Here is a 15261-nt window from a genome sequence, read left to right as displayed (position 1 = left end):
AGTTATTGTAGTTATAAAATTTAATAATATATAATATAATATAACAAAACGTATACTAATATGATATGTTAATATAATAGACTATGAAATAAAGTAATATAATGAGAATAATGAGAATATATAATATGATCTACAAAAGAAAAGAAAAATACATACATAAACACTCAACAATTATAAAAGCATAATACATAGTAAATAAATTTAATAAAGTTATAACATTTCAAAGTTTTATAAACAAAGAAAAATGAAAATACTTTACATACATAACGCGTTCTTCTCTAATTCCAAAAATAAAAACTTGTATACCACATATTTAATATTAATAGTATCACCCATTATCACATTTTTTTTAAATTCATACGGCATAGAATTAAAAATTGTCGGTCCCAGATAGTCTACAAAAGACTGTCCAAAAGATTTATTGGTGTATATAACAGGAAAGTCATAATTTCTAAATTCTCTTTTTTTATCTAATTTATTGTAGTGATTATCTCGTCTAACATGTTTCAATAAATGCATTATTACTATTTTTTTGTAAAGGTACCTTACCGGTAAAACACCAAATTCCATGTAATTTGCTTTTGTAGATCCCGTAACAGTACATTTATTTAGACAAATTCTGATTATATTATTTTGATTAATTGTTAATGCAAAATTTCATTCAAATTCTCAAACGGGACCCCATTAGTCCCAATTTTTTTTTTTCAGTAGAACAATTTTAGATGTTTTAATGACTTTTTAGACTATTTTTAGATAAAAATGTTTATATTGACTATTGTATTGAGAATAATTTTAAATTTTCATTGGAGAAGTAGTAACGGTCTCGGTAGACATGCCAAACTAATATAATATAGACACCAACATTAGAATGATTCGGATGATTTGTAAAAACTGTCCGAATATAATATTATTATTAGTAAATTTATAACATAACAATATATTATAATAATAACACAATTCTAGATCTAATGGCGTTGTATATTTTATGTAATCAAGGACTATTATAGTATTAGTATCCTTATTCCACATAAACAATAGTACATGTATAGGTACTTAACGTTTAATAACGCATAAGCTATAGGTTCACGTTTTGATTAAGGAGTTTCAAAATGTACGAAAAAAAATCTCACGACTAACAATTTACAATAAAACGGAGAGGTTCTCGTTTGAAAAAAAAAACAGAACGGTTTGTATCACTGCGAAATATTGTAAATATGACCTTTGAGTAGTAAATAGGTGAATTTCTGAATGATTGGGTTAGAAAAAAGGAAGTGAGCACAGTCGTGGATCTAAGAGGGAGGGCCGAGGGAGCTTTAATCCCTCTTCATATTTATTTATACATAATATACGAATACCTGTTAACGAATGTTGTTCGTTCGTCCTGAACGTCAAATACATTTCAATAAGTATAAATAGAACCGTTACCATTGTTTTAAAATCTTATCCGCAATGTTCTAAGATCATCATTGTATTTTTTCCGAACAAACTTTACCCCCCCCCCCCCCATTTCAGATTTCTACATCCGCGTCTGGGAAGCACGCGCTTGGCGAATCACTCTGTACATATTGTAATACGTACAACGCTGTATATGCACACTCCGGTCCGTAATAATAACATATACGTTGGTATATTATCCTCGTGCGGTCCTTTTCAGGCAGGAAACTCGAACAGGATCGCCGTGCGAGTAACCCGGGTGACGGTTTATTATAAATATATTATACGACACACTGCGCAGAGATGACCGTGCAGTTATGTACGTATATTATATATGTAAGTATATATACCTTTATGGAATTCGTAACGTCCGCGTGTGCGTTGTGTGCACGCGGTCAACATCTGGAATCCGAATTCAATATTATTATTATTATTATTATTATTATTATTATATTATAGTTTAACGACTACGCAGCACATTATACATATATTATATTATTATTATTATTGTGCGACGTTCGTTAGTTTACCGTACATTACTGCAGCACATATGCGCGCCGAAGTCAGTCGGGTCAGTCCGGGAGACGTTAATGTGGCGTCGTACAATGACATAATTTATAGCTACATTATAGGCGTAAACGTACGCCGACTTCTGCTGTGGGTTTCGGGGGGGGGGGGGGGTGCATGTGGGATGATATGTGCCGAGTCACCGACTGCCCGAATTTTCGTGCCAGAGATGTAGCAGGCACCCTTGGAATGGCTGATGAACGGACGTTCAGTCGGCAAATGTCGACGAGTACTCTCCTAATGTGTATTCCGAGACCCGTTTAAATGATATAGCTCATTTTTTTTTTTTTAAATTAATTAATGCATTTTATATTGCGAACTGTTTAATAAAAACAACAGTTTAGTAAGTACATAACTGGTACATTGTGTACGAGGCACCTCTTATGTAGCGTTTGTACAATATTATAATATAATAATATAATTTTAGCTATGGTATTGTAGTCGTAAAAATACGTCAACTTCTGCTGTGGGTTTCGGGGGGTGTGTGTGGGATGATATTATGTGCCGAGTCACCGACTGCCCGAATTTTCGTGCCAGATATGTAGCAGGTACCTCTGCAGTGGCTGATGAACGGACGTTTGGTTGGCACATGCCGACGAGTACTCTCTCCTAATGTGTATTCTGAGGCCCGCCTAAATTATACAGCTCATTTTTTTTTTCAATTTCCAAACTGTTTATTAAAAATAACAGTCTTGTAAGTATAATATTACTGCGATACATTTTGTACTAGGCGTCTCCCGTGGATTTTTCGACTCTATTTGAACACTTACACCCACCACTGTACGCGCAGTCAGTCGGGTCACCCGTAGACTGAATATAATGTTTATCTATGTTATTATTGTAGTCTTAAAAATACGCCAACTACAACTGATGTGGGCTTCAAGGGGTGTATGTGAAATGATGTGCCGAGTCGCCGACTGCCGAGTATTTGCACCCGCAATGCAGCATATACCCAGCTACGATTTCTCCGTAAGGTTCGATATGATATTACGAAACTGTTATTTTTATTCGAAACATCATTTCGTTTTTCGATATCATTTCGACCATTCTAATTTATATATTTCTAACAATAATCTAATTTGGACAAAAAAACCAATAAAAAGTTTATAAGCCCTTCGCGCATATTATGTTGTAGCATGTCTGTTGTAGACCTAATAATAATATTATTAATCTATAGTAAAATATTATTAAAAATTACATGGACAAATATTTCACTGACACCAATTGATCCGGCGTACAATTTCCTGCAAAATGAATGTATATTATATCAAAACGATCAATTACTGCCATAATGACTTATACCCTGTTTAACAAATTTACCACCTCTCCCCCCCCCATATGTATTCAATATTTTATACTTAAATAAATCCTTTGTTTTTATCATATAACCAACAAAATTGACGAAATAATAACGGACGAAGGTGAAGTTTAGTGGAGTTAGATGAATTAATTAATGTAAGTACAGTCTATTTTATCGTGAACGGCTGAATCATAAACATTCATATATATGACCGATTTCTTAACGTGCACTATTAATATAATTGATCATTAAAACTAAAATTTATAATTATACTACCATTTTCTACTGCCTATAATATGGCTATATATAAATAAAAGTTACTATAAATGTTGATATTTTGGTCATGTGGGGGTGATCTACCCCCCGCCCCCCTCACCACCTCGATACTGACATGAACGTGTGTCTGGTGCTAACGCGATTTCGAAATCGAGCCGATATAGATAAATAAGTACATCATTTGCGATTGCAATTATTTCCATATCCCGCGCGTGTCGTTCGATCTTCATTAGCACGAATGTCGTATTATATATTTGTATAATTGTATATACATATATATTACAATATTAGACACCACGTATAGAAAGTAAGGTAGTTAGGTAGGTATATGTATGTAGAAGTATTGTAGCTACCTATACATATTTTAACCGCATTCGAAACCTATCTGAGGAATCGTTAATGTTAACGTGGTAACATCAATGATATTAATATATTATAATATTTGCATTGTATGAAAAAATATATGACTGTGCGCTTTGTTTTTAATGAGTCAATGTTCTACCAATGCCTAAGACCTGGTATATACTCGTTCGAAATTCAAATTACAAATTCAATTACGTGTCTAACAATTGTCAAGTCAAAAAAAAAAGAAGTTAGTGTTGTATATTATAGACAGTTGTCAAAATAATATTATTTGATATATATGTTATAAAGGTGGGGATATTTTAAATTGTAAATTTTCGAAGTAGGTCAGGCCAGCGAAACAAGATGTGCTGAGGCGACAATAATATTTTCTATGTGACGTCGCTGTAAGCGCGGGCACGAGGAGTCCCGTCGTCGTTGGGTGTCGCTCGGCGAGGACGCGGGTACGACGACCGTTCGCGTGGCGGTCGTAATACGGGCTAGGCGATCCGAATTTGTTATTTGTTTTATTTATGTTCATTTTTGATAAAAAGTGTTTCCGACCCCCAACAATTATTTGTTCTGTTTGAGTAGTCTCGCAATTCTACCGTACTCTTTAAAATCCGATCTAGATTTTAAGGTTTAAACGGTGAAGGTATATCACTTGAAAAGTGCATAGGTATACGAAATTAGTATCGCCACAAAAATGATTTTAATTTTCTTATAAAATATTAAGGAATACAAATCGAAATAGGGCCTGGTAAGGTAGGTGGTGGCAGTTACTAATGTGTGCTCAAGCAGCATCGTCCGGCATCGCTAACACCCCGATGGGTGACCAGTGGTCACTGACCACCCAGGTTCCTCAGTGACGAATCCTTTACTCACGCAACCCACACTTGTTACTCAAACACAACTGTTCCCCCGAACCCCAAAAAATTCTAATGGCCATATTTGCCTGTGCATTTAAACCGATAAAAAAAAAAATCGAAACAATTGAAAATACAGTCCTCAAGTGTGGGTTCTTAAAAATGTCAAATATCATAATTTGAATAAATTCATTATTTAAAGAAAAAATAGGAACGAGCATGCTTGGCAAATCATCCTGTATATTAAAATAATAATAATATTTTATAGATACGAGCGATATTATAGGCAAATACATTTCAACCACAATCGAATACTATCGGTCGATTCGTTGGCGTTGTGCGGTAACTGGCAGAGGCAATAATACGTATTTTCCTTTTGTAACACATATTATAATTCGCCTGGTTTTCAATGAGTTAATGATCTACAGATATGTAGATACGCCAAAGTTTTCAAAAAATTCATTTGACAAACAGTTTTAAGGTTATAAGAATGATGCTCGTTTGAAAGAAAAGAAGTTGGGATCGCAGAAGAACGTAAAAAAATCTAAATAACCAAAAATAATAGGTCCTTAAGCAGATTTTATCTGAGGTGTACCTGTGCGGCTTTTGATGGTGTAACGATGGTGACATCGTCACTTATACTTTGTCACCTATATACGTATAGCCTACATATATACATGTACATATATATTATTATATACCTTATAAACATAATATATAGAATATGCTGACTAAATATATTGAGCCCCTCCTGTTATGATATCATTGTAAGGCTACGGCCAAATGCGAATATTATGTAAGGGTACGCCAGTTCTCCGTTCTGCGCGACACCGTCATGTGAATAGGAACGCCGGGCTGCCAATAAATTAGTTGTAAGTAAATTATATGTAATTAAATTATATTTTAATAACAATTTAAATCAATCTGTATTCATTTGTAACTATAAGATCCCAACATTCCTGCTCCCGAGCTACGGATAAATATATTCAAAGGATACACAACTCCTCCCTGAATATCTTATATTTAACTGGTCTTCCCCGACCACGTTACAATGGGATACTAATATGTTTTAGGGGGGTGGTTGGAAGTGCGTGCAACTGGCACCTCCACTTCTTGCAACTATAACTTCTAACTTGAGAAAATGATTTGCATGTATAGTGGTTGAGTTGTTGAGCATTTGCTGGACGAAAGGTATGCTTTTATAACTTCCAATCGTGTAATCAATGATAATAGTAATTATTGTAACTTACTCAGCTATACTTTCGTAACACCGACTAAACTCAACTACCGAAAGAGTATGGTGGGTGGCCGGGTGGGTCATTGGGTCTATTATACCGCTTATAATACTTTCAAACCAAATGTTCTGTCCACTAGTATACCTAGCAATTCCAAAACTCAGAATTCGACGAAATTGGGGGGGGGGGCTTGAATATGCTCGGCTAATCACCCTGTACGGCTCGTAACTACGCTATTTATGTTTTAATCGCAATCGAAATCCATCTGCAGAATCCATGTGCGGTAGCAGCAATAATAATATATTATATTCGCATTACATTAATTATTATCATGCTCCTGGTTTTTAATGAGTTAATGTCTTGCCGAGATTCAGATAAGTATATAATATCATACTATTTACGTTTATAAATGTCTGTGTGTATGTGTGAGTTAAATTCCTATCATCGGACATCTGAAACAAAAGGCAAACCGTGACTCGTTAATCTGAGCTTCGCGTTTGTACACTCTCGCGTAGACGACAGTAATAATAAAAATAATAATATATTATATTATGTGTATCGTGTATGGGTATATTATTATATTAATCGCATCTAGATCGCTATTTTTTGTTTTCAATGACAAGTCGTATGATTGCTAACAACGTTGTCAATCATCCAGTAGGTATATTATATGCATTATTATCCTTTCAGCACAATGCGACGACGTCTGACCGTATTGTGAAATAGGTAGTATAGGTATTTACCATGTCTTAAGGAACAATCGGAGTGGTTAGGACTTAGGAGAGTACAATATAGGTGCAATATTATATTATTGTTATCGATGTAGGTAAGTCGACGCATAGGCTCAATGATAATAACAATATAATATATTAGCAACAATTGTCGTCGCCCTCCAATATAATATAATATTATTATTTATGCTATTGAAACGACATAATGTGACATAAAGTCGACTTCTTTGAAATATGATGTTTATGTGTTCTAATCAGTAATAGTAAGTATGCTCTACATTGTAAAAGGTATTTATTTTTCCAAGGTAGATAAAACTACCTTATTAATGTTATAAATTATAATATATAAATCGAACACAGCGAGTAAACACTTAATATTGAATATTATAATAAGTTATGGTATAAAAACTTTTAACTGATAGATTAAAACATAGTTATCCAGTAATGATTATCAAAAAATTAAAAACCTCGAAACCTCGACTTGGCAAGCGTTTTTGTCATTTAATGTGATAATATTGGGTAACACATTAAAAAAAAATATTTAAATATAACGTTAAGTGAGCAGTTATTATCTTTATATATATAATTCTACTGTATGTGTGTATGTCACTGAACTCCTATTAAACGGCTGGACCGACTTGAATGCATTTTTTTGTATGCGTTTGAGTGACGCCCTGGATAGTTTAGATTCATAATAATTGGACCCGTAGACCCGACCCGGAGAATTGCTCAAACCGGGATTTTAAGATTTACGAAAGAAATATTTGTTTATATACGGTGGCTATTGGTTGTAGGAGAAATATAAATATATTAGTAGAAATTGGTATTTTTTTTTTTTTAATGGTTGCCTGCAGTGGTTCATCGGGCAGATCAGGTACGTATTAGCATACATAAATTTCAATTTTCGCACATTGTCTGCCAAGGTGGCTAAGTTGCACTCATAGTGCCCATCGGCGTGTCCGTAATCAAAATAAAAATAAAACATATTATTTATATAAAGTACTCATCAAGTAGGGGTCCGCAAATCCACAACAGGTAGGCATAATATACTGCTCGCATTATCGCCATCGAGTCTCATCATATTATAGAGTTGCCATTTTTAAAGGACGACAAAGTGCACTGAATCAGCTAGTATGACATATACTTTTAAATCGTACCCATAATATTATATTTATTATTATTTACCGAAGTTGGTTTGGGTATTAGGCGTACACACCTATGCCCTGCAAGGAACCATTTTCAAAATTATGATTAAAACAATAATTAAATTTTATCAAGATATATATATACGAGAATAATAGGTTCATGGCATCATGCATATTGATGAAATCATTTATTTCATTTTTGATTAGTGCCCAACTATAAAATAGCCAACACCCGATCTCACGACGACGATTCAGCCATGGGTTTCATGGTTTTCAATATAGGTAGGTACTTGCCAATTTGCTGATTACGAAATGTTTGAACCTGCGATTGAAATAATTTAACACTATACTGTCTATACTACATATTATTTAGTATGCAATAAAATATAAAATAATTTTTGATAAATACTTCCCTGTTTTTGGACTTAATTTAAAATTAATAGCTCATAATGTTATAATTTATTATTTTGATTTTACGTAGGTACTTACCTGTTTAATATAAAACACATGCCAAATTGCTTCTTTCAATATATAGTCAGCAAAAACCATTAACTTGTAGACAAGAATAATTATTGTTAACACGATTTAAATGTATAATAATTTGTTCAAGACGTATTGAATGACAACCGGCAAAGATTAACGCCCCAAAATTGTATAATTCTCCATGACGATTCAATTTTATAATTTCCAACAGTTTCTACCACATCAATTAAATATTACCATATAAAAAAAATGCACATCTAAGGCTTATTAATAGCACTATATATTGTATTGAAATATAATATAATATTTTGACATTTTAAAATTATATTTTGAAAAATTACTCGATCGGATTTTGAATTGATAGCCACATAAAACATTTTCAAAAAATATTATCCACTAATTAACTGTGAAAAGTAAAAAGAGGGGTTTCTTATGTGACAAACAGAAGCTTGTATTATTGCAAGACACACTTTTAGTGATATTGAAAATCTCAAGAATTTAAAAATATTATGGTCTTAAAGAACACTTATATTTAAAAATTAAAAAATTCTTAAATAAATATTATAATAATATGTATATACTGTTTTATAATTCATTATTAAAAGAAAATCGGAGGAGGGGGGAGGATGAGCATATTCTTGATGAATCGGCCTGTGTATTATTGTAGTAATAATTTAAAATGCATTATCTCCACTTCGTCTTTAATATCAGTTTAGAGCTACAGAGTAGATTTGTCTATGTACACTAGCTCCTCAGAGTTCGCATAATATGGTGGGTGGACCTTAACTTTGGTCAAGTGGGTGAGTTTTATGGAAATGCCGTTTTCAGCCGATCCACAACAATCGTGGGACACTGCGATTACCGGTATAGTGTAAGCATATTATATTCAATCGCATAATAATTTCAAATGATAACCGACGACCGTTCTATAACTATCAATTCAATAATATTACCCAGTGAAAAAATTTAAGTAGTCGTATTGCATTGTATATTTAAATATTTCGGAACCTGAGCGTTTTACACATTTTTTTAAAAAAAGTCAGTAATCACGTTCCGTCGTCGCACATAATATAATATTATAATGTGCAGTTTACCTAATATTACAGCGTAACCTCTACAACTCGAACGTCTATATAAGTCGAATATGCGATTATTTACCCGAAAGAATATCCGGGACCCTGCATTTCATTATAACATTTTTTTCAAAAACTCGAATTTTTCATTTTGCCCCCAACCGATTCGAGTTATCGAGATACCCATGCATGGTTCATTGTCATTATTATGTTGTTGTTGTTGTTGTTGGTTTTGTTGTAATTTATATTGCATTATCTCGACGTTGTCTTTAATATCGGTTTAAAGCGATAGTATCTATGTATCTATGTATGGATTATATACATAAGAAAAAAAACTTAACAATGCATGTGCGCGATTATATAAGTACACATATATTGTTATGTAATGCAATATAATTTCCGAGATTTGTTTTGGCGATTGCGAAGCGAACAAACTATATTATACACATGTTGTACGATTATCCTCGTTTGCAAAGGCCAGAGACTTGCCGTGACGACGAGGGTAGGTATATATTATGACTTATCGTCATGATCGCCTGCCGGGGGGGGGGGGGCAGGTCACAAGCTATTTTAATTATTATTGATCGTCTTATCACTTGTAGAAATAAGTTTGTGAAACAGTGCGTGCTGTGTTATCAGAGATTTTTACTTTGCCTCCCGTCCATCATTTGTTTACATTGCTACTGGAGCCCTTGCTTATCGTATCGGACACTTTTTGCAGGATTCGAAAAGTTGTACAAATTATTTTATTCATTGATAACTCTTTTTCCGCACTACGAAATATTTATTAAAAATTAATTTTACACTCCTGTGATTGTACTTAAATAGTACAATAATCTCAAAGATGAAAAATCATAAAGAAAAACAAATTTTCTCGAATTAACACTTAAACATAATGCATTTAAAGTATTTTTTTTTTGCATCATTTTTAGTCTTAATAAAAAAACAAAATTTCTTACATCTTTTATATCGTTATTATTTTTAAAAAAATAGACTTTAGGACTAGCTAGTATCTTATAAGTTTATATGTAATGAATTTAAAATTGTGATAATCAACTTTTGTGGAGCATATCGCATATGTACTGCATACAACTCCATTACTCCACTCCGCTCACCTAAAATTTAAATGTGCTTATAACTATAATACACTACTCGTCCAAAATTTGATTTTTAAACACAAAAATACTCAGAATAATATAAATAAATAAATGTGCTATTTCTGTAAAAAACTAAACGAATGATAACGATAACAATTATAAGTTTTTCACCAAAAGAGTTGTTCCGTTACGACTTAAAATTATGTAAAACAAAATATATTTTCAAAATCGACAGTGCTTTCTAAAATAACGAGTGTCTTACGTTGAATGAATTATCCTTCTCCTATGCATCGAATATTGCAATTAGGTGGTAATAATATTCCAAGCAGACTCGAAGGTACAATAGTAACAGGCATTGCAACGTGGTTACAGAACATTATTATACTATACACATCGATGGCTGCACATAAAATAAGTTGACATTTAAACATTTCGACAATAAAGTGTTTTTATTATTATGCAACCATAATATAATTTATAGGTATAGAGGTAGGAATTGTATGTTTTACCCAACTGAAATTATCGCGAGTCTCGGCGGTGACCTGATGAAGTCTGATAATGACAATTTGTGGATATTACTCGATCTAATATTTGGAGATGGTATTGTTAATGGTATCCTTGGCCAGTGAAAAATACGGTTTTTGTGGGCGAACCCGATGTGTCGAATGCATAGACTCGCGAGAACGCGATTACGACGATAGAGACCGGTCTTTGCAGGATGGTTGGTTTCGAAGTGTCTCATATAACTAAATTTTAGGTTCATTTTTTAGGTTCATAATGGGTATGAGGTAATAGTATTTAGGGCTAGGGGGACTTCAAATACATGCATTTATGCCCTAGAAATATACCATTTATATATACATTATATGCTCTAATAATTTGCAAAAATGATTAATTATATTATGCTTTTAGAAATATTTTATTTTCTCATAAAAAAACCAAAAACTTAAAAATTTAAATGAACACATATTTATTTTTCTTCCTTTATCCTTTTTCTATTTTAAGCTTGCCTTAAAACAAAACAAACATTCAAATTATAAACGCATATTATTGTGTTTATTATTAAATAATTATTCAACTCTTACCCAAATTAACAATTGCGTGACTAGCATTTTTCGAACATTTTCAAATGTAATTGATGATCCTCAATTGTTCACAAATACATTTTTATAAAATAATTATTAAATCATTTTAATCAATTTTTTTTGGTTACAGCTTTTGTTTTATTAAAAATTTTCTTCGACGTCTTATTATAGAGTATATTATCTCTTTGTTGCGACATCAACAAACGAACAAAAACTGATTTCATACAAAACACTCAGTGGCCATTGCCATTTCTGTGTAATTTGCACATTTTGTGCTCTCGTCGTAGCTACCAAACGGTTTTACACCATGCAACTGTTCAAGATGAAGTTTTGCACAAGACTTGTTTTATACCAAAGACGTGCGATTGGACTGTATTCGATGGCAAGACGATCGTCGGTGCAGCGGGTGAGTCTCGTAGTGGTGCTGAGTATCACCGTGTCAGATCTGCCTGGGCCATGGATCTTTGTGTAATTTATTACCAAGCTTATTGGCTTACTGACCAGCGATATCACTAATGCACAGCAGTGCAGTAAGACAATTTATATCTTATATCCGAATACCAGTTCCTCAAATGTTTGTAATCAATACTGCAACCAAAAAAATATAAGAATATAATATAAACACTATAGATGTTTTATGGTGAAATTATTATAAGTATTCAAATAAAATAAAACAATTTTAATTATTTTGATGTAATTTCAAAATATTATTCGTGGGTACTTGCAACTTTTTAAGTACCTATATTATTTTATATTTAGTACACGCACTGCTAAGACATTTTCAAAATGCGATGTTTACGGTAAAAATGAATTCAACCCAATATTGAATTACTAACAGTAAAATTTATGAATTTAATAGCAATTATATACCATAAAATATACTTGGTAGGCTGGCAAACCGTCTTCACTCACAATATTTTTTTTGTATACAACGAGATATCATTTTTACGCAATTACAGTGACTCACTAGACACCTACTGTACAACAGAGTGGTAAGTACTAGGTACACTACCCACTGCACACCTTTTTAAATTTTTAATATTATATTAATTATTATTGATTAAGCCCATGTTTAAGTATTTTTACATATGTAAGTCCATAAAAACCCAAAATTCCTTCAAAAAATATGAAATAAAGGTATAATAACAATTTTACCAAAGCTAGTATATTTTCGGAAACGGGAAACAGACTTTTTTAAGATTATTGGAAAAAGGCGATGGAAGAAATGATCATATTTTTTAATGTTGGCACAAACAGTATGTGTCCCTCAGCAGGTAATGTAAAAACTATGTTCATAAATTGTGCGTGATTATTGATTATTCTGATTATTGTTGAATACAAAAACAGATTACACGGTGGGCAAGTTAAAGTTGGTAAAAATGTCTTAAACAGTTTAATACGGTTTTATATTCAGTTACTTTTTTAAGTTCTTCAGAGGAAAAATAAGTTCAAAACTCAGCGGATTCATTTGCTTGGACAGCTTGGTCACAAGAATAGTGAACTATAACGGTATCTATAGCAAATTTATCAGTGGTATAAACATAGGTGTTGCAAAATCAATCTAGTTAACTCAACTGCAAATTCGATTCTAAATATTAACTTGTACCGATGTAAATTAATTTATACACTCAAGTACCTGCTGAGTAGAGGTGTGTTATAAAAATCAAAAATATAACACGAGAGATTAATATATTTTTGTATGGTGAAAAACTTTGCTCAATAAATCAACGGACTTTATGGGTGCATACTTGAAGCAGATCCAGTCGTCAGTACGCACTTGAACCTTCCGGAATATCTCCTCCTCTTGTGCCATTGACATCTAGCATTGCAGAGATGTTAGATGCGATTTTCAATCCGTTGTTCTTCAAAATGACATTCTCCGTTTTCATTTTTTAATCAGAAATACCTAAGCATACATTTCGATGATTTTTGTTTGCCATTAATACCCAAACAATAATAATGCATTTTTATGAAAGCTTGAGAAATTACGCAAAGATTCATGGCCCAGCTAGATCCGTCACAACGATACGCAGCACCACTACTAGAATATCGTCCGCTGCACCGACGATCGTCTTGCCATCGAATACAAGTCGTCCGATCAAACGCCTCCGGTATCACGAGCCTTGTGCAAAACTTCATTTCGAACAGTTGTATGATGTTAAACCTTTTGGAAGCTATAATAAGATGTGTGTAACATGTGCATATGCGTAAATGACATGGAAATACAGAACGGTAATGACGCTTACGATCAGAGTGTTTTGTTTGAAATATTAATGTTTGTTTTTTTGTTGACGTTGCCATAGAGAGAGAGAGAGAGATTCTGTAATAGGTAAATCGAATAATATTTTAAAATAAAATTAATGCCCGTTTTGGATATTATTCATTTTTAATAATATTACGTTTTTAAATTTATTGTTATGTAAAATTAAATTATAAAAACGTTATTTTAGTTGCTATTAATATAGCTTCGAATAAATCGGCGGTCACGAGCATCAGTGGTCTCAGTCACTAACGTGTTCTGAGGTCAAGTATCGGTCCGGCGTCTCTAGTCCACGGATGGGTGACCATCCGGGTGGTTTTTAGTGACGAATCCTTATACAAGTGTTCTGAAAAAACCGTATACCTCTACAGTAAAAACTGGCACCGGCTAATAACTCTGTAATTGAAGCCTTAAACTTAATAAATTAAAAAATGAATGAACAATCAAAACAATTATAAAAAACGAATAATATATATCATATAAAATACATTTAAGTAGTAATGTTTTATATATTTTCGATTACCAAGACAATATTAAACTACTCTGTATATGATATAGGTTTATTATGCGTACCTACCTTGTACCTGTATAGAATATATTGTTAGTATACACAATGCGCCGCCATGAACTGCAAGAAACAAAAATAGAAAAATTAATAAAAAAAATCGTACAATAGTACATGCGTAAAGAAAGTTTAACATTTATTATTATAATGATATTATTTTATGTAGGTCATCCGTAGACCGTAAAAGACGTGATTAAAGGAGTCAAAAGCTGAGATAAGTACCTACAAAACTATAACATAAACAATTTTATGACTGTGTTTTTTTGTTCAGAATAATGTTGTTTTACCAGTTGAGGGGTGATACGTACACACATATTATACAGCAAGGTGATTCGTCGTTCGTCAAACAACTTATCCTCTTTTTACTTCGATAGTGAATTCATTTAAGATTTGAATATTTGAATTTGAGGGACTTAAATTTCATATTTTCTAAGATTATTCTTGATCCGTTTAAGGAGTGTCCTGTGGCGATATCAACTTTATTTTTGCAAGTGAGAATTAGTAATTGCACTTGATCACTTTTTTTGCATTGTTCGTAGATCTGTACACCAGTTTCTCGTCAGCCTTTTCGGTGGGTTTCCAGGAATGTTCACAGAGTCAAGGGTAAGGATCAAACGGTTTGAATGGTTTTATTGTAAGGGAGCAAAATATAGCTTGGGAGACGATTTTGCTACGTCTGCAACTTAAAATGTTTTCTTGTTCCTTGTGGTGGTTTTACTTTTTAAGTTGTGTTGAGGTACCTATACTTACCTATTTAACTCGAAAAATACATAAGTCGAATTTATTTTTATTCTCAGTGAGA

Source organism: Myzus persicae, unplaced genomic scaffold, assembly GCF_001856785.1.
Source record: "Myzus persicae strain clone G006 unplaced genomic scaffold, MPER_G0061.0, whole genome shotgun sequence".
Classification (NCBI taxonomy): Eukaryota; Metazoa; Arthropoda; class Insecta; order Hemiptera; family Aphididae; genus Myzus; species Myzus persicae.
The sequence above is the reverse complement of the archived record's forward strand: the minus strand, read 5'-3'. Positions refer to the sequence as shown.